Here is a 19,613-nt window from a genome sequence, read left to right as displayed (position 1 = left end):
ACCACTTTTTACTTTGCTTTGTAAACGCTAACTATGAGGCAAACATATAATAAGGGACGCGGTCATGCTCGTGGTGGTGGTGTTGGTGGAGCCTCTGGTGCAGGGAGAGGACGTGGCCGTTATGCCACAGCTACACATCCTACTGAACCTAGTACCTCAGGTCTTAGTAGCCGCCAGAATCTACAGCGATATTTGGTCGGGCCTAATGCCGTTCTAAGGATGGTAAGGCCGGAGCAAGTACAGGCACTAGTCAATTGGGTGGCCGACAGTGGATCCAGCACGTTCACATTATCTCCCACCCGGTCTTCTGCAGAAAGCGCACAGGTGGCGCCTGAAACCTATGCCCATCAGTCTGTCACATCACTCCTGTGCATATCGGGGAACCTTTCTGAGCCTCAAGTCATGCAGCAGTCTCTTATGCTGTTTGAAGACTCTGTTGGCAGGGTTTCCCAAGGGCATCCACCTAGCCCTTCCCCAGGGGTGGAAGACATAGAATGCACTGACGCACAACCACTTATGTTTCCTGATGAGGACATGGGAATACCACCTCATCACATCTCTGATGATGACGAAACACAGATGACAACTGCTGCGTCTTTCTGCAGTGTGCAGACCCAAAAGGAAGTCAGGGAGGAAGACTGGGTGGAAGATGATGCAGGGGACGATGAGGTCCTAGATCCCACATGGAATGAAGGTCATGCCACTGACTTTCAGAGTTCGGCGGAAGTGGTGAGACCGAGCCAACAGCGTAGCAAAAGCGGGAGCAGGGTGCTAAAGCAGAGCAGCCTTTGCCAAAACAGTTTGCCTGCTACTGGCCATCGTCACCAGGGACCGAGCACCCCAAAGGCAGCTTCAAGGAGTTCCCTGGCATGGCACTTCTTTACATAATGTGCTGACGACAAGACCCGAGTGGTTTGCACGCTGTGCCATCAGAGCCTGAAGCAAGGCATTAACGTTCTGAACCTTAGCACAACCTGCATGACCAGGCATCTACATGCGAAACACGGGCTGCAGTGGAGTAAGCACCTTCGAAACCAAGAAAGGGCTCAGGCCCCTCCTGCTCCCTCTTCTGCTGCTGCCTCAGCCTCTTCCTCCGCCTCTGGAGGAACGTTGGTACCAACCGCCCAGCAAACAGAGGATGTGCTCCCAACAACACCACCTCCGTCACCAAACATCTCCACCATGTCACACGGAAGTGTTCAGCTCTCCATCTCACAAACCTTTGAAAGAAAACTTAAATTCCCACCTAGACACCCTCGATTCCTTGCCCTGAATGCCAGCATTTCTAAACTGCTGGCCTTTGAAATGCTGTCATTCAGGCTGGTGGAGACGGACAGCTTCAAACAGCTCATGTCGCTTGCTGTCCCACAGTACGTCGTTCCCAGCCACCACTACTTCTCCAGGAGAGCCACGCCCTCCCTGCACAATCAAGTATCGGATAAAATCAATTGTGCACAGCGCAACGCCATCTGTGGCAAGGTCCACCTAACCACAGATACGTGGACCAGTAAGCAGGGCCAGGGACGCTATATCTTCCTAACTGCACACTGGGTAAATGTAGTGGCGGCTGGGCCCCAGGCGGAGAGCTGTTTGGAGCACATCCTTTCGCCGCCAAGGATCGCAGGGCATCATACTTTGCCTCCTGTTGCCTCCTCTTCCTACTCGGCTTCCTCCTCCTCTTCTACCACCTCCTCATCTGGTCAGCGACAGACCTTCACCACCAACTTCAGCACAGCCAGGGGTAAACGTCAGCAGGCCATTCTGAAACTGATGTGTTTGGGGGACAGGCCCCGCACCGCGCAGGAGTTGTGGTGGGGTATAGAACAACAGACCGACGAGTGGTTGCTGCCAGCGAGCCTTAAGCCCGGCCTGGTGGTGTGCGATAATGGGCGAAATCTCGTTGCAGCTCTAGGACTAGCCGATTTGACGCACATCCATTGCCTGGCGCATGTGCTGAATTTGGTGGTGCAGAAATTCATTCACAACTACCCCGACATGTCTGAGCTGCTGCATAAATTGTGGGTCGTCTGTGCGCGCTTTCGGCGTTCTCATCCTGCTGCTGCTCTCCTGTCAGCGCTGCAGTGTAACTTCAGCCTTCCCGCCCACCGCCTCATAGAGACTGTGCGAGCAGCAGCAGACCATAGTGGAGTTTCAGCTGCAGCACGCACGGGTGAGTCGCATGCGGAACAGCACCACTTCACCACCAATGACTGGGCCTCCATGCGAGACCTGTGTGCCCTGTTGCGCTGTTTTGAGTACTCCACCAACATGGCCAGTGGCGATGACGCTGTTATCAGCGTTACAATACCACTTCTAAGTCTCCTTGAGAAAACACTTAGGCCCCTTTCACACGGGCGACTATTCCGAGCGGATGCGATGCGTGAGTTGAACGCATTGCACCCGCACTGAATACCGACCCATTCATTTCTATGGGGCTGTTCACATGAGCGGTGATTTTCACGCATCACTTGTGCGTTGCGTGAAAATCACAGCATACTCCTCTTTGTGCGTTTTTCACGCAACGCAGGCCCCATAGAAGTGAATGGGGTTGCGTGAAAATCGCAAGCATCAGCAAGCAAGTGCGGATGCGGTGTGATTTTCACGCACGGTTGCTTGGAGACGATCGGGATGGAGACCCGATCATTAGGGAAAATAATAGCATTCTGAATACAGAATTCATAGTAAAATAGCGCTGTAGGGGTTAAGAAAAAATAAAAAATTATTTAACTCACCTTAATCCACTTGCTCGCGCTGCCCGGCATCTCCTGTCTTCATTTTAGCTGTGTGTAGCACCTTTGGTGACGTCACAGTCATCACATGATCCATCACATGATCTTTTACCATGGTGATGGATCATGTGATGACTGGAGTGACGTCACCACAGGTCCTAGAAAAACGGTGGTTACCACAGGTCCTGTTGCTGCAGACAGCTAAGATGAAGACAGAAGGAGATGCCGGCTACGCGAACAAGTGGACTAAGGTGAGTTAAATAATTTTTTATTTATTTTTAACCCCTCCAGCACTATTTTACTATGCATTCTGTATTCAGAATGCTATTATTTTCCCTTATAACCATGTTATAAGGGAAAATAATACAATCTTCAAAACACCGATTCCAAGCCTGAACTTCTGTGAAGAAGTTCGGCTTTGGGTACCAAACGCGCAATATTTTTCTCACGCAAGTGCAAAACGCATTACAATGTTTTGCACTCGCGCAGAAAAATCGCGGGTGTTCCCGCAACGCACCTGCACATTTTCCCACAACGCCCGTGTAAAAGGGGCCTTAGGGCGATGATGAAAGAGGATGTGGCCCAGGACAAGGAGGAGGAAGAGGGGTCATCTCTAAAACTTTTTAGGCCAGTCTTTTAGAAGTGGCTCAGAAAGAGGATTTTTGCAACAGCAGAGGCCAGGTACAAATTTGGCCAGCCAGGGCCCACTACTGGAGGACGAGGAGGAGGAGGATGAGGAGGAGGAGGAGGATGGGGATAAAGCATGTTCGCAGCGGGGTGGCATCCAACGCAGTTCGGGCCCATCACTGGTGCGTGGCTGGGTGGATACGGAGGATGCTGACGATACGCCTCCCACAGAGGACAGCTTGACCTTATCTCTGGGCAGCCTGGCACACATGAGCGACTACATGCTGCAGTGCATGCACAACGACTGCAGAGTTGCCCACATCTTAACGTGTGCTGACTACTGGGTAGCCACCCTGCTGGATCCCCATTACAAAGACAATGTGCTGTCCTTAATTCCCTCACTGGAGCGTGATCGGAAGATGCGCGACTACAGGCGCACACTGGTAGACCCGCTCCTGAGAGCATTCCCGACTGACGCCAGGGGACAAGTTGAAGCACAAGGCGAAGGCAGGGGAGGAGGAAGAGGTCGCCAATGCAGCTGTGTCAGCGCCAGCACCTCAGAAGGCAGGGTTAGCAAGGCCGACATGTGGAAAAGCTTTGTCACCTCGCCGCAACAACCGGCCCCAACTGCTGATATGGAGCGTGTTAGCAGGAGTCAGCATTTGAACAACATGGTGGAACAGTACCTGTGCACACGACTACACGTACTGACTGATGGTTCTGCCCCATTCAACTTCTGGGTCTCCAAATTGTCCACATGGCCAGAGCTTGCCCTGTATGCCTTGGAGGTGCTGGCCTGCCCTGCAGCCAGTGTACTCTCTGAACGTGTATTTAGCACGGCAGGAGGCGTTAATACAGATAGACGCAGCTGCCTGTCCACAGCCAACGTGGACAAGCTCACGTTCATTAAAATGAACCAGGCTTGAATCCCACAAGACTTGTCTGTACCTTGTGCAAAATACACATTTATACCACCATCAAACATACATTCTTGTACTCAAGTCAAGTGCAATGATTCTTTGATTTCTTTTTTTTTATTTGTCCCAAAATACCTACCCAATAAAAAATATTAAAAACATTGTTGGCTACCTGTTCCTCCTCCATTGCTGCCACCACCTACAACACCACATTCACCGCCTCCTCAACCTCGGACTCCATATCCACCTCCTTCTCTGAGATTCTTGTCCGCAATTGCGGACAAGAATAGGACATGTTCTATATTTTTGCGGAACGGAAGTGCGGAACCGAAAGTGCAGATCCGCAATTCCGGATCCGAGCGGGACAGAATTCTGGATGTGTGAATGGGGCCTAATCACCGCCAGTTAGTTAGCTACTTGTTAGGTAGTTAGCGCCCAGCCCATCACACCACAGTCACTGATTAGTCGCTGATTAGCGTCATCGTTGTTGCTAATCAGCACTAGTACTATATAGTATCAGTAAGTGATCAAGGCTGATGGCAATCAGATCTATATCAGTACATTAGGGTCACCTTAGGCTCTGCAAAAAACGCAGTGTTGGCCTGATCAGGCCTGATCTTGTGCGCACACTTGCATTCAGTCCGCCCCACCGCAGTGATAAAATTGTTTTTTATGATCACTGCAAAAACACTGTAGAATCGCTGCGGTGCTATAAAGATCACTTTTGAGATTTTTGGATCTTTATTACCGATCGCAGCTTTACTTCGCAAGCACTCATATGTCCTTTCCCCTCTTTTTTTTTTGCACATTTTTTGTCAGAGATTTTTTCATCCACATTGATCGATGCGAATGAAGAAATCTGTGCCGTTAATTTTTTCTTTCAGCCCAGAGGCTGAACGGAAAAAATATATATCTCATTACCCGTATGCTAAATATAAGGAGAATAGCAGAAACTCCTAATGCTGGCCATACATCTAATGATTGCAGAGACCATCAAATGCCAGGGCAGTACAAAGACCCCACAAATGACCCCATTTTGGAAAGAAGACATCCCAAGGTATTCGCTGAGGGGCATATTGAGTCCATGAAAGATTGAACTTTTTGTCACAAGTTAGCGGAAAGGGAGACTTTGTGAGAAAAAAAATCTAAAAATCAATTTTCGCTAATTTGTGCCCAAAAAAAAAATCTTCTTGGAATACCTTGGGGTGTCTTCTTTCCAAAATGGGGTCACATGTGGGGTATTTATACTGCCCTGGCATTTTAGGGGCCCTAAAGCGTGAGAAGAAGTCTGGAATCCAAATGTCTAAAATTGCCCTCCTAAAAGGTACTCATTGGAATTTGGGCCCCTTTGCGCACCTAGGCTGCAAAAAAGTGTCACACATGTGGTATCGCCGTACTCAGGAAAAGTAGGGCAATGTGTTTTGGGGTGTCTTTTCACACATACCCATCCTGTGTGTGAGAAATATCTCTGTAAATGACAACTTTTTCCATTTTCTTATACAAAGTTGTCAATTTACAGAGATATTTCTCTCACCCAGCATGGGTATATGTAAAAATACACCCCAAAACATATTTCCCTACTTCTTATGAATACATCGATACCACATCTGTGACACTTTTCTGCAGCCTAGGTGCGTAAAGGGGCCAAAAGTCCAACGAGTACCTTTAGATTTTACAGGGTTGCTTACAATTTAGCCCCACCCAAAATGCCAGAGCAGTAAACACACCCCACAAATGACCCTATTTCGGAAAGTATTCACTGAGGGGCATAGTGAGTCCGTGGGAGATTTTATTTGTTTTTTGCCAGAAGTTAGCAGAAATGGAAACTTTATTATTTATTTTTTTTCCTCAGAAAGTGTAATTTTCCGCTAACTTGTGAAAAAAAATTAAATCATACATGAACTCATCATGCCCCTCCACGAATACTTTGGGGTGTCTTATTTCTAAAATGGGGTCATTTTGGGGGTATTTATACTGTCATGGCATTCTAGCACCTCAAGAAACATGACAGGTGCTCAGAAAGTCAGAGCTGCTTCAAAATGCGGAAATTCAAATTTTTGTACCATAGTTTGTAAATGCTATAACTTTTGCGCAAACCAATAAATATACACTTATTGGATTTTTTTTTTTATCAAAGACATGTAGCACGATAAATTCTGACACAAACTTGTATAGAAATGTAATTATATTTGAACAATTTCACCAGAAAAAGTTAAAAATACACTTTTTTTGAGAAGATTGCCGTCTATTTTGATTATTATCATAAAAACAAAAATCTCAGCAGCAATCAAATACCACCAACAGAAAGCTGTATTTGTGAGAAGAAAAGAAGGTAAAATTAATTTGGGTGCCAAGTTGTATGACCGAGCAATAAACTGTTAAAGTTGTGAAGTCCAGATTTGTAAAAAAGGGCCTGGTCACTAGGGGGTATAAACCTGTGGTCCTGAAGTGGTTAAAACACTCCAATGTTTATTTAAAATCTCATACATTTGACCCCATTGCTTATTAAAATTAGTGATGAATTTAATTAGTATTTTTTCATTTGAGCATAATAATTTTTCCCTTTTACGTGCTTTGGCCATTTGGACTCCTCTTTTTATCTGTCTATTGCTGTAACCTCTTTTTTTAAATCTGTCTTTTAATTTTTCAGACTCCACCGTAAATGCAGTACAAACCGGATTCCAAAAAAGTTGGGACACTAAACAAATTGTGAATAAAAACTGAATGCAATGATGTGGAGATGGCAAATGTCAATATTTTATTTGTAATAGAACGTAGATGACAGATCAAACGTTTAATCCGAGTAAATGTATCATTTTAAAGGAAAAATACGTTGATTCAAATTTTCACGGTGTCAACAAATCCCAAAAAAGTTGGGACAAGTAGCAATAAGAGACTGGAAAAAGTAAATTTGAGCACAACGAAGAGCTGGAAGACCAATTAACACTAATTAGGTCAATTGGCAACATGATTGGGTATAAAAAGAGCTTCTCAGAGTGGCAGTGTCTCTCGGAAGCCAAGATGGGTAGAGGATCACCAATTCCCACAATGTTGCACAGAAAGATAGTGGAGCAATATCAGAAAGGTGTTACCCAGCGAAAAATTGCAAAGACTTTGCATCTATCATCATCAACTGTGCATAACATCATCCGAAGATTCAGAGAATCTGGAACAATCTCTGTGCGTAAGGGTCAAGGCCGTAAAACCATACTGGATGCCCATGATCTCCGGGCCCTTAAACGACACTGCACCACAAACAGGAATGCTACTGTAAAGGAAATCACAGAATGGGCTCAGGAATACTTCCAGAAACCATTGTCAGTGAACACAATCCACCGTGCCATCCGCCGTTGCCAGCTGAAACTCTACAGTGCAAAGAAGCCATTTCTAAGCAAGATCCACAAGCTCAGGCGTTTTCACTGGGCCAGGGATCATTTAAAATGAAGTGTTGCAAAATGGAAGACTGTTCTGTGGTCACACGAGTCACGATTCAAAGTTCTTTTTGGAAATCTGGGACGCCATGTCATCCGGACCAAAGAGGACAAGGACAACCCAAGTTGTTATCAACGCTCAGTTCAGAAGCCTGCATCTCTGATGGTATGGGGTTGCATGAGTGCGTGTGGCATGGGCAGCTTGCATGTCTGGAAAGGCACCATTAATGCAGAAAAATATATTCAGGTTCTAGAACAACATATGCTCCCATCCAGACGTCATCTCTTTCAGGGAAGACCCTGCATTTTTCAACAAGATAATGCCAGACCACATTCTACATCAATCACAACATCATGGCTGCATAGAAGGATCCGGGTACTGAAATGGCCAGTCTGCTGTCCAGATCTTTCACCTATAGAGAAGATTTGGCGCATCATAAAGAGGAAGGTTTAACAAAGAAGGCCCAAGACGATTGAACAGTTAGAGGCCTGTATTAGACAAGAATGGGAGAGCATTCCTATTTCTAAACTTGAGAAACTGGTCTCCTCGGTCCCCAGACATCTGTTGAGTGTTGTAAGAAGAAGGGGAGATGCCACACAGTGATGAAAATGGCCTTGTCCCAACTTTTTGGGGATTTGTTGACACCATGAAATTCTGATTCAACATATTTTTCCCTTAAAATGGTACATTTTATCAGTTTAGACTTTTGTTCCGTGATTTATGTTCTATTCTGAATAAAATATTAGAAGTTGGCACCTCCACATCATTGCATTCAGTTTTTATTCACGATTTGTATAGCGCCCCAACTTTTTGGGAATCCGGTTTGTATTAGTTGAGCAGATTCTTTTAAGTCTCACAAACTGACCTTTAGGGATTCCATTCAATGTCGATCTAGGATGCGCTGAACTTGCATGAAAAATAGAATTGACTGCCGTCCTTTTTCTATTGATATCTGTCTGCAGTTTCCCATCCTTATCAACTTCCATTTTCAGGTCAAGAAAGTCCAATTTGCATCCTGCCTGGAAGGTAAGTTTAATATTCAGCATATTGTTGTTTAATATTCGCATGAATTCATTAAGATCTTCCATTGTACCCTCCGAAATAAACAGGATATCGTCAATGTAACGAATCCAGTTATGTACTTTCTAAATACATTTGGTTGTTCCATCCTGAAAAATATGCCTTTCCCAGGCACCCAGAAATAAATTAGCATACGGCGGGGCACATGTGGCCCCCATCACCACGCCTTGTATTTGCAAATAATATTTGTCCTTGAAGACAAAAAAGTAATGATATAGAATAAACTCCAACAGCTGTGGGGTGAAATCATTAAATGCCTGCTCTTGGTTATTACTTTTTAGGAATTCCGGTGTTGCACGTCTTCATGTCGTATACTTGTGTAAAGAGACTCTACATCTGCTGTGACCAGAAGCATCTCATCTGTCATTTGTATCCCCTCCAGTCTGTATCCTGTACAAAAGAGGGCAAATTAATGACCTGTTGTAAGAAAAAAACTGCAAATATTCTCACTTAGGCTATCATTACCCGCCACAATAGGACGACCTGGAGGATCCTGATTTAGCGAATCTTCGGAATAATGTAAAATGTCGCAATTCTAGAGTGTTGGACCTGTAAACATTCCCTACTTTTTTTTTAAATTATCCCTTTTTCCATCGCAATATCCAGAATTTGATTTATTCTGAAAACACAAGAGGGGATTACTTGGTAAAACCCTATAACATGTTTTATCTCCCAATAATTTGAACGCTTGCCATTCCTACATCTCAGTAGGCCACACCGCAATATTTCCACGTTTATCAGCTTGTTTAATCACTGCCCTCTTAATTTGCTTCAGTTCTTCTATAGCTTTAAATTCTACTTTGCTAAGATTTCTCATTTTTGTATTTCTTTCCATGTGACCCAAATCTTCACAAACTAATTTAACAAAGATATCTATAGCTGGGCAGATGTTAAAAGGTGGAAATATTTGTGATTTTTGACAATCCCTTTAGGTAAGGGGCCTACCTTTTCTTTGCCAATCCCTTCATTTTCTTTAATCAATTCTTCTAATATTACCAAAGCTTCTCTTTCCACTTGTGTTTCAATCCAATAATCATTCACTTTTTTACTATGTAGTTTTCTTAGAAGTAATTTTCTGGCAAAAAAGGTGTGTGTCTTTTATTGCTGTAAAGACATTCATATTAGTTGAGGGGCAAAAGCTCAAACTTCTTTGTAAAACACTGATTTGATAAGTTGTTAATGAAATGTCAGAGAGATTTATTACCTGAGGTATATCATTCTTCCCTTTCTTCATTAATCTGTTTTTGATTTTATTATCATTTGTACGTTTACCATTTTGATTGCGAGTTAGCCAATTCCCTCTTGTCCTTCCCATTTTTGGGATAGATTCCTCCACATTGAAGGAACTTGCCTCTGAAACAGATCCAATTGATGAAAATGACTGTGTGTGGGGCCGGGCTGATCTTTCTACTGTTCCCTGCTGCCATCTATACACTTTTTGATTATTATAATGCGTTACATCTCGCTGGAATTTTTTTCTTTTTTGAGTTGTCATTTCCTTTTCCCATATTAAAAAACTGGACGTCGGCTCCTCTTTGAAATGTTGGAGACAATCCCCAGAAACTTCTCCCCTGATTTGGATTTGTAAAGCTGCAATCTCTTCCTGAATATTTGCCAACTTTCTACTATTCGCATCCATAATGATTTCCATCAGTTCAAATGAACACTTATTTGCTGTCTCTTCCCATCTCCCTTTTAGGTCCTCATCCTCTAATCCAAAGTTAGGGAATTTTTTTATTCTCAAGCCTCTTGGGATAATTCTTTTATGTTTATAATTGTCTAGAGCTGTCCTATTCCACCATATTTTAATCTTTTTATGGCATAAAGTTTTATTATATCTGTTTTGCAATTCTTTCACTTTAACAGTAGTATCATTAAAGGGAATCTGTCATAAGGTTTTATTATATTAAGCTGTTACCATTGCAATGTGCAATAAACTACCTTCTTTCCAGCAAGAGACCTTCTTTCTTTTTTTCATTTTGTCATTTAGATAACAAAGCAATTTTTTCGGTTATGCTAATGAACCTTCAAGGTGCCCAGAGGGGCGTTATTTCTCTCCTTTAGAGCCCAGTAACGCCCCTCTGCAGTGCCCAGCCCGCTTTATTTTCAAGCCCAGCGTGCCTCCTCATTAATAAATTTCCTCCCACAGCCAAGCTGAACGGATCCGCCCCTACCGCTACGTCATATAATTTATCCAACATACGAACCATGCTTCATCCTTTCTTGCGCATGAAATCTCGCACAGCCGCAGTATCGCCGACTGCCTGCGCCTGTCCGATCCTACGGCTCCTGAGGGCAACAGCCTCAATAGTGTCACTGGGCATGCACCGAGCCCAGTGACATAATCAGAGCGCTGTTGCCTCAGGAGCCGAATGATCGGACAGGTGCAGGCACACCTGCAGAGTGTCTCCCGAAAACCAAATAAATCCAAAGGTGTTGTGAATATATAGCTCCTAATCCCCCACAAACAGGTTCCAGGACTTCAGGAAGGGGGTAAAAACGATCAACTAGATTAATGACCAGAGCTCAGCCTTTTATCAAGTCCTCCAGCAAGGGTTACTCCCACGGGGCCCTAGTGGGGAGCAGGCACACAAAATATAGTGACCAATCAATATACAGTAAGATATAACACATTCTCACATGAACAGTAAAATCTCTCCTCTCTACCCTGGAGATAATTGGATATAGTTCCATATAGTTCTATAATATAGTAATATAATATATAGTTCTATAGTATAGTGCCGGATATAGTTACATGCGGTCGATGACTAAGACCATTGTGTTTGCTAAATGTATCACAGGCAATATCCATTGTGTTTGTGAATTGTATCATGGGCAATATCCATTGTGTTCGCTAAGGTCCATTGTGTTCACTAACTGCGTCACAGGCAGATGAGGTGGTTTCTGTACATTTAAAGGGCGAAATAGGGTTAACTACATGAACAGCAGACGAAATACAAGAGTCTGGACATTCCTAAAACAGGGTTTTTTTCACAGTAGCATCCCGGATTCCATTAAGATGTATGGTCAGCAGATTGTAGTATACAGGAATGCATTATGATGTCACAATGTATTGTCAGCAGATAATAGTATTTAGGATTCCATTACGATGTCACAATGTATGGTCAGCAGATGGTAGTATCCCAGATAACATTATGATGTCACAATGTATGGTCAGCAGATGATAGTATCCCGGATTCCATTATGATGTCACAATGTATGGTCAGCAGATGGTAGTATCCAGGATTCCATTATGACGTCATAATGTATGGTCAGCAGATGATAGCATCCTGGATTCCATTATGATGTCACAATGTATGGTCAGCAGATGGTAGTATCCTGGATTCCATTATGATGTCACAATGTATAGTCGGCTGTTGATAGTATCACGGATTCCATTACGATGTCACAATGTATGGTCAGCAAATAGTAGTATCCAGGATTCCATTATGACGTCACAATGTATGGTCAGCAGATGATAGTATCCCGGAATCCATTAAGATGTCACAATGTATGGTCAGCAGATAAGAGTATCCAAGATTCCATTATGATGTCACAATGTATGGTCAGCAGATAAGAGTATCCAAGATTCCATTATGATGTCACAATGTATTGCTAGCAGATGATAGTTTCCCGGATTCCATTGTGACATCACAATGTATGGTCAGCAGATGGTAGATGTTACAGATATTTTACATTCCAGCTTAGTAAATCCGTACAGCGTCTCCCGAAAACCATGTAAATCCGTAGGTGTTGGGAATATATATCTCCTAATCCTTCACAAACAGGATCCAGGACTTCAGGAAGGGGGTAAAAACTATCAAATTCATTGATGACCACAGCTCAGATTTTTATTAAGTCCTCCAGCAAAGGTTAATCCCACAGGGCCCACATGAACAGTAAAATTTCTCTTCTCTATCCGTGAGATAATTGGATAAAGTGGCCGGACATAGTTCCATGCGGTCGACGACTAAGACCATTGTGTTTGCTAAATGTATCACAGGCAATATCCATTGTGTTTGTGGTTTGCGTCATGGGCAATATCCATTGTGTTCGCTAATGTCCATTGTGTTCGCTAACTGCATCACAAGCAGATGAGGTGGTTTGCGTACATTTAAATGACGAAATAGGGTTAACTACATAAACAGCAGATGAAATACAAGTCTGGACATTCCTAAAACAGGGGTTTTGTCACATAGCTCCCCCTTAGTTCCATGGGACTGCACCCCCGGCTAGACCCCAACGGGTTTACTTGGGGATGCCCGAGAAGCAGTTGGCAATGGGTCCAGTTCTGTTTGGCGAGACAACCCGTCTGCATTAGCATTCTGTTTCCCTGGTCTTTATTGCACAGTGAAATTTTAAGGCTGCAGTGCCAGGCTCCATCTCAAGAGTCTGGGGTTGTCTCTTGCCACCCGGTTGAGCCAAATCAGGGGGTTGTGATCAGTCATAACAGTGAAGGAGCGCCCGTATAAATAAGGATGTAGTTTCTTGAGTGCCCAAACGAGGGAGAGGCACTCCTTCTCCACAGTGGCATAACTGACTTCCCTTTGTATCATTTTTCTGCTCAGGTACACCACTGGGTGCTCCATGCCCTCCTCCCCGACCTGACTCAATACGGCTCCCAATCCAAACATTGAGGCATCTGTATGAACGAGATTTTTTTTTAAATGATCTGGTGCAGCTAATACAGGTGCCTCGCTGCGGGCCATTTTTATCTTTTGAAATGAGTCCGCACACTCTGTGGTCCATACAACTTGCTTGGATAAAGACTTTTTGGTGAGGTCTGTGAGGGGCTTAGCTATAGTGCTGTAATCCTGTACAAACTTCCGGTAATACCCAGCGGTCCCCAAAAATGCCATAACTTGTGTTTTGGTGCAGGGCTGGGGCCACTGGGTTATGGCCTCTACTTTGGCGGATTTGGGCCTTTGTTTCCCGGATCCCACTCAGCGGCCTAGGTACTGCACCTCTGCCATCCCTACATGACACTTGTCTGGTTTTAAGGTTAGGCCGGCAGTTTGGATTCTCTTGAGCACCACAGACCCGTGCTCTAGGTGGGCCTCCCATGTGCAACTGAAGATGGCCATATCATCTAGATATGCACATGCAAAGTCCTACAGTCCCTCTAAGAGCCGATTAGCCACCCTCTGAAAAGTAGCCTGGGCATTCTTTATCCCAAATGGCATGACCTTAAACTGGTACAGGCCAAAAGGGGTGGACGAAGGCCGACTTGGGGATGGCCTCTGGCTTCAAAGGGATCTGCCAATATCCCTTGGCACAGATCTATAGTGGTCAAGTAACTCCCTTTTGCCATCCGGTCTAACAATTCGTCTACCCTGGGCATGGGGTAGGCATCGGTGACTGACCGCTCATTGAGCCTCCAGTAGTCGACAAGAGAAACGGGTCTTCTGCATGCTCTCCTTAACGGCCTTGGGAATGCGATATTGCTGCTGCCGGAGGGGTACCTGACCTGGGGTCTCCACTCTGTGGACTGCCAGTGTTGTGTACCCTGGAACAGCAGAGAACATATCGCTAAATTTCCTTAGCAATTGGAAGGCTTGCTGTCTTTCCTTGGGGTTCAAGTTGTCTCCCAGACTTACTGTTTCTACCCCGACGCGACTGGCTGCTAGCATATCAGGTAAGGGGATGCCCTCGCTATCTTCTCCTCGGCCCTTTCTAAGTATGGCTTGAACATATTCACATGAAAGGATCTTCTGATCCGTTTATTTGAACTGCTCACTACCACATAGGTGGTATCACTGATCCTGGCTGCTATCTTGTAAAGACCCTGCCAGGCAGCCTGTAATTTGTCTGTTTGGGTGGGCCTCAAGACTAGTACTTTTTGGTTGAAGTCAAATGCTTGGTCTCTTGCTCCCCTATCATACTACTGTTTTTGACGCTTTTGGGCTGACTGAAAGTTTTCCCGAAACGCGTCGGTTAGGGCTTGCAGCCAGTCCCTCAGCTCCAGAATGTAGGGCACGATAGGGGTTCCTGCCTCTCCCACGTCTCCCTCCCAATGTTCCCGTACCAGGTCTAGGGGTCCCCGTACCCTTCTCCCATACAGTAATTTGAAGGGAGAAAAGCTGGTGGACTCCTGGGGCACTTCCCGGTATGCGAATAATTAGTAGGGAAGGAAAGCTTCCCAATTACGGCAGGTCTCTGTAAAGGTATTTAGCATCTGTTTCAGCGTGCCATTGATTCGTTCACAGAGACCATTTGTCTAGGGGTGATAAGGAGAGCTCAGGATAGGTTTTACACCACAGTTCTGCCAGAGCTGCTGGGTAATGGCTGCCGTGAACTGTGTCCCTTGGTCGGACACAATCTCCCGGGGAAATCCTACCATGGTAAAGACCTTAACCAGGGCCTCTACTACCGCCTGAATATTAGAGAGGGCCACTGCGGACGGACTGGCGGTGATTTGCCTGGTTGTCTCAAGCGACCTGTACGGGGTTGACCTCGTGCAGTACGGAACATTGCTCGGTGGGTTCTGGGGGTGAATACGCTGCATAACTCCCTTGGGTATCTTTACTGTAGTCCTCCTGGACGCAATGGGCTTCGGGTCTGTGCAGTGGTGCTGGTTGTCGCCCCCCTTGGTTAGACGTGCGCTGCGGGCAGTTGGGTTTGATGTGTCCTATTTGGTTACACCCATAGCACATTGGTGGTGGCCTCCGTGCTCCTTGATTGCTTGGTGCGGTGTGAAACGCATTGGGCCTGGCCGGTGTCATAGATGTTGGGGTGTAGGTGGGGGTACTGTTGGTGCTCTGCTACTCTCCATAGTCCTGCTATAGTAATGTTCATCAGCCAGTCTAGCAGCCTCTTCTACCATCCGAGGCCTGCGGTCACGAACCCAGTCTCTAACATCTGGCGGAGCAAAATCAAAATACTGCTCCAGCAGTAACAACTGTAAGGCATCTGCCAACGTGGACGCCTGGCACCCTTGCATCTAGCTGCGGGCAGCGCGGTGCATAAGGAAGGCCCACTCAGTAAAAGTTTCTTTGCCCATTTTCCTGAGGGCCCTGAACTTTTTCCTATATGCCTCTGGCGTGACGGCATAGCGGGCCAGTAATATTTATTTAACCTTGTCATAGTTCTTGACCTCTTCATCTGGCACCGCTCTGTAGGCTTCCGCTGCTCGACCTGATAGCTTACTGCTCAATATTGCGGCCCAGCTATCTCTCTCCAGGTTTTCCAATGCACATTGTCGTTCGAAATCCTGCAAATAGATATCTATATCCATTTCGCAATCTGTAAAGGCTTTAAATGCAGCATAATTAATCTTACGTGCCTGTCTATTAGCAGCTCTGTGTAGTGCCATTACATCCCATTGTTGGGTTGCAGTCGCCTGTATTGTTGGGCTTTGTACTTGCGTTGCTTGCGCCATTATTTGGGTGATTGTCTCTTGTGATGGGTTGGGCCCCGAAATGCTAAGCCTCCATCTTACGTCCTTTTGAAATTCTGTTTCTTCTGGCATCTCCATGGTAGCGTGGCTGGTTCTGTCGCTCTCTAGCAATTCGGCAATTATCGTGGCTTTCGGCTTGTTACTTGCCACTATTCCACAAGCTTCCAGTAGTTCCTTTAATGTCGTTCGTTTGAGTCGTTCGTGTCTGTGGGCCATTTACTCCTTTCGGTTCAATATGTCCATTTAGGAGAAAATCCTGCTGCTTGCCACCAGTGTTACGGTTATTTTACACTCCAACTGAGTAAGTCCATACAGCGTCTCCCAAAAACCAAGTAAATCCGAAGGTGTTGTAAATATATAGCTTCCAATCCCCCACAAACAGGATCCAGGACTTCAGGAAGGCAGTAAAAACGATCAACTTTATTGATGGCCACAGCACAGCCTTTTATCAAGTCCTCCAGCAAGGGTTACTCCCACGGGGCCCTTGTGGGTAATAGGCACACAAAATACAGTGACCAATCAATATAGAGTAAGATATTACACAACCCCACATAAACAGTAAAATCTCTCCTCTCTATCCTGGAGATAATTTGATAAGTGGGCCGGACATAGTTCCATGCGGTCGATGACTAAGACCATTGTGTTTGCTAAATGTAACACAGGCAATATCCATTGTGTTTGATAACTGCGTCACAGGCAGATGAGGTGGTTTGTGTACATTTAAAGGGCGAAATAGGGTAAACTACATGAACAGCGACGAAATACAAGAGTCTGGACATTCCTAAATCAGGGGTTTTGTCACAAAAGTATCTCGGATTCCATTATGATGTCACAATGTATGGTCAGCATATGGTAGTATCCAGGATTCCATTATGATGTCACAATGTATGGCTAGCAAATGGTTGTATCCAGGATTCCATTATGACGTCACAACATATGGTCAGCAGATGATAGTATCCCGGATTCCATTATTATATCACAATGTAAGGTAAGCAGATAATAGTATCTCGGATTCCATTATGATGTCACAATGTATGGTCAGCATATGGTAGTATCCAGGATTCCATTATGATGTCACAATGTAAGGTCAGCAAATAATAATATCAAGGATTCCATTATGATGTCACAATGTATGGTCAGCAGATGGTAGTATCCCGGATTCCATTATGATGTCACAATGTATGGTCAGCAGATGGTAGAATCCCGGATTCCATTATGATGTCACAATGTATGGTCAGCAGATAATAGTATTCCGATTCCATTATGATGTCACAATGTATGGTAATCAGATGTTAGTATCCCGGATTCCATTATGACGTCACAAAGCTTAGTAGGCAGATGGTAGTTTCCCGTATTCCATTATGATGTCACAATGTATGGCCAGCAGATGGTAGTATCCCGGATTCCATTATGATGTCACAATGTATGGTCAGCAGATGGTAGAATCCCGGATTCCATTATGATGTCACAATGTATGGTCAGCAGATGGTAGTATCCAGGATTCCATTATGATGTCACAATGTATGGTCAGCAGATAATAGTATCCCGGATTCCATTATGATGTCATAATGTATGGTCAGCAGATAATAGTATCCCGGATTCCATTATGATGTCACAATGTATGGTAATCAGATGGTAGAATCCCGGATTCCATTATGATGTCACAATGTATCGTCAGCAGATAATAGTACCCCGGATTCCATTATGATGTCACAATGTATGGTCAGCAGATACTAGTATCCCGGATTCCATTATGATGTCACAATGTATGGTAATCAGATGGTAGTATCCCGGATTCCATTATGATGTCACAATGTATGGTCAGTAGATGATAGTATGTCGGATTCCATTATGATGTCACAATGTATGTTGAGCAAATAATAGTATCCAGGATTCCATTATGATCTCACAATGTATAGTCAGCAGATGGTAGTATGCCAGATTCCATTATGATGTCACAATGTATGTTCAGCAGATGATAGTTTCCCGTATTGCATTATGATGTCGCAATGTATGTTCAGCAGATGGTAGTATCCCGGATTCCATTGTGATGTCATAATGTATGGTCAGCAGATGGTAGTATCCCGGATACCATTATGATTTCACAATGTATGGTTAGCAGATGATAGTATACGGGAATGCATTATGATGCCACAATGTATTGTCAGCAGATAATAGTATCCCGGATTCTATTATTATGTCACAATGTATGGCTAGCAGATAATGGTATCCCGGATTCCATTATGACAACACAATGTTTGGTAAGCAGATAATAATATCCAGGGTTCCAATATAATGTCACAATGTATGGTCAGCAGATGGTAGTATCCCGGAGTCCATTATGACGTCATAATGTATAGTCAGCAGATGATAGTATCCCGGATTCCATTAAGAAGTCACAATGTATGGTCAGCAGATGGTAGTATCACTGATTCCATTATAATGTCACAATGTATGGTCAGCAGATAATAGTATTCAGGGTTTCATTATAAAATCACATTGTATGACTATCAGATGGTAGTATCCCGAATTCCATTATGACGTCACAATGTATGGTCAGCAGATGTAAGTTTACGGGAATGAATTATGATGTCACAATGTATGGTCAGCAGATACTAGTATCCAGGGTTCCATTATGTTGTCACAATGTATGGTCAGCAGACGATAGTATTCCGGATTCCATTATGATGTCAAAATGTATGGTCAGCAGATGGTAGTATCCAGGGTTTTATTATGATGTCACAATGTATGACTAGCATATGGTAGTATCCCGATTTCCATGATGACGTTACAATGTATGGTCGCCAGATTATAGTATCCCGGATTCCATTATGATTTCACAATGCATTGTCAGCAGATGATAGCATCCCAGATTCCGTTATGATGTCACAATGTATTGTCGGTAGATGGTAGTATACGGGAATGCATTAAGATATCACAATGTATTGTCAGCAGATAATATTATTCAGGATTCCATAATGATGTCACAATGCATGGTCAGCAGATGGTAGTATCCTGGATTCCAATATGATGTCACAATGTATGGTGAGCAGATGGTAGTATACAGGAATGCTTTATGATGTCACAATGTATGGTTAGCAGATGATAGTATCCCGGATTCCATTATAACATCACAATGTATGGTCAGCAGATGATCGTATCCCAGATTCGATTATGATTTTACAATGTATGGTCAGCAGATGGTACTATCCCAGATTCCATTATGATGTCACAATATATGGTCAGCAGATGGTAGTAGACGGGAATGCATTAAGATAGCACAATGTATGGTTAGCAGATAATAGTTTCCAGGATTGCATTATGATGTCTCAATGTATGGTCAGCAGATAGTAGTATCCCGGATTCCATTATGACGTCACAGTGTATGGTCAGCAGATGATAGTATCCTGGATTTCATTATGATGTCACATT

Source organism: Bufo gargarizans, chromosome 9 (assembly GCF_014858855.1).
Source record: "Bufo gargarizans isolate SCDJY-AF-19 chromosome 9, ASM1485885v1, whole genome shotgun sequence".
NCBI lineage: Eukaryota > Metazoa > Chordata > Amphibia > Anura > Bufonidae > Bufo > Bufo gargarizans.
The sequence above is the reverse complement of the archived record's forward strand: the minus strand, read 5'-3'. Positions refer to the sequence as shown.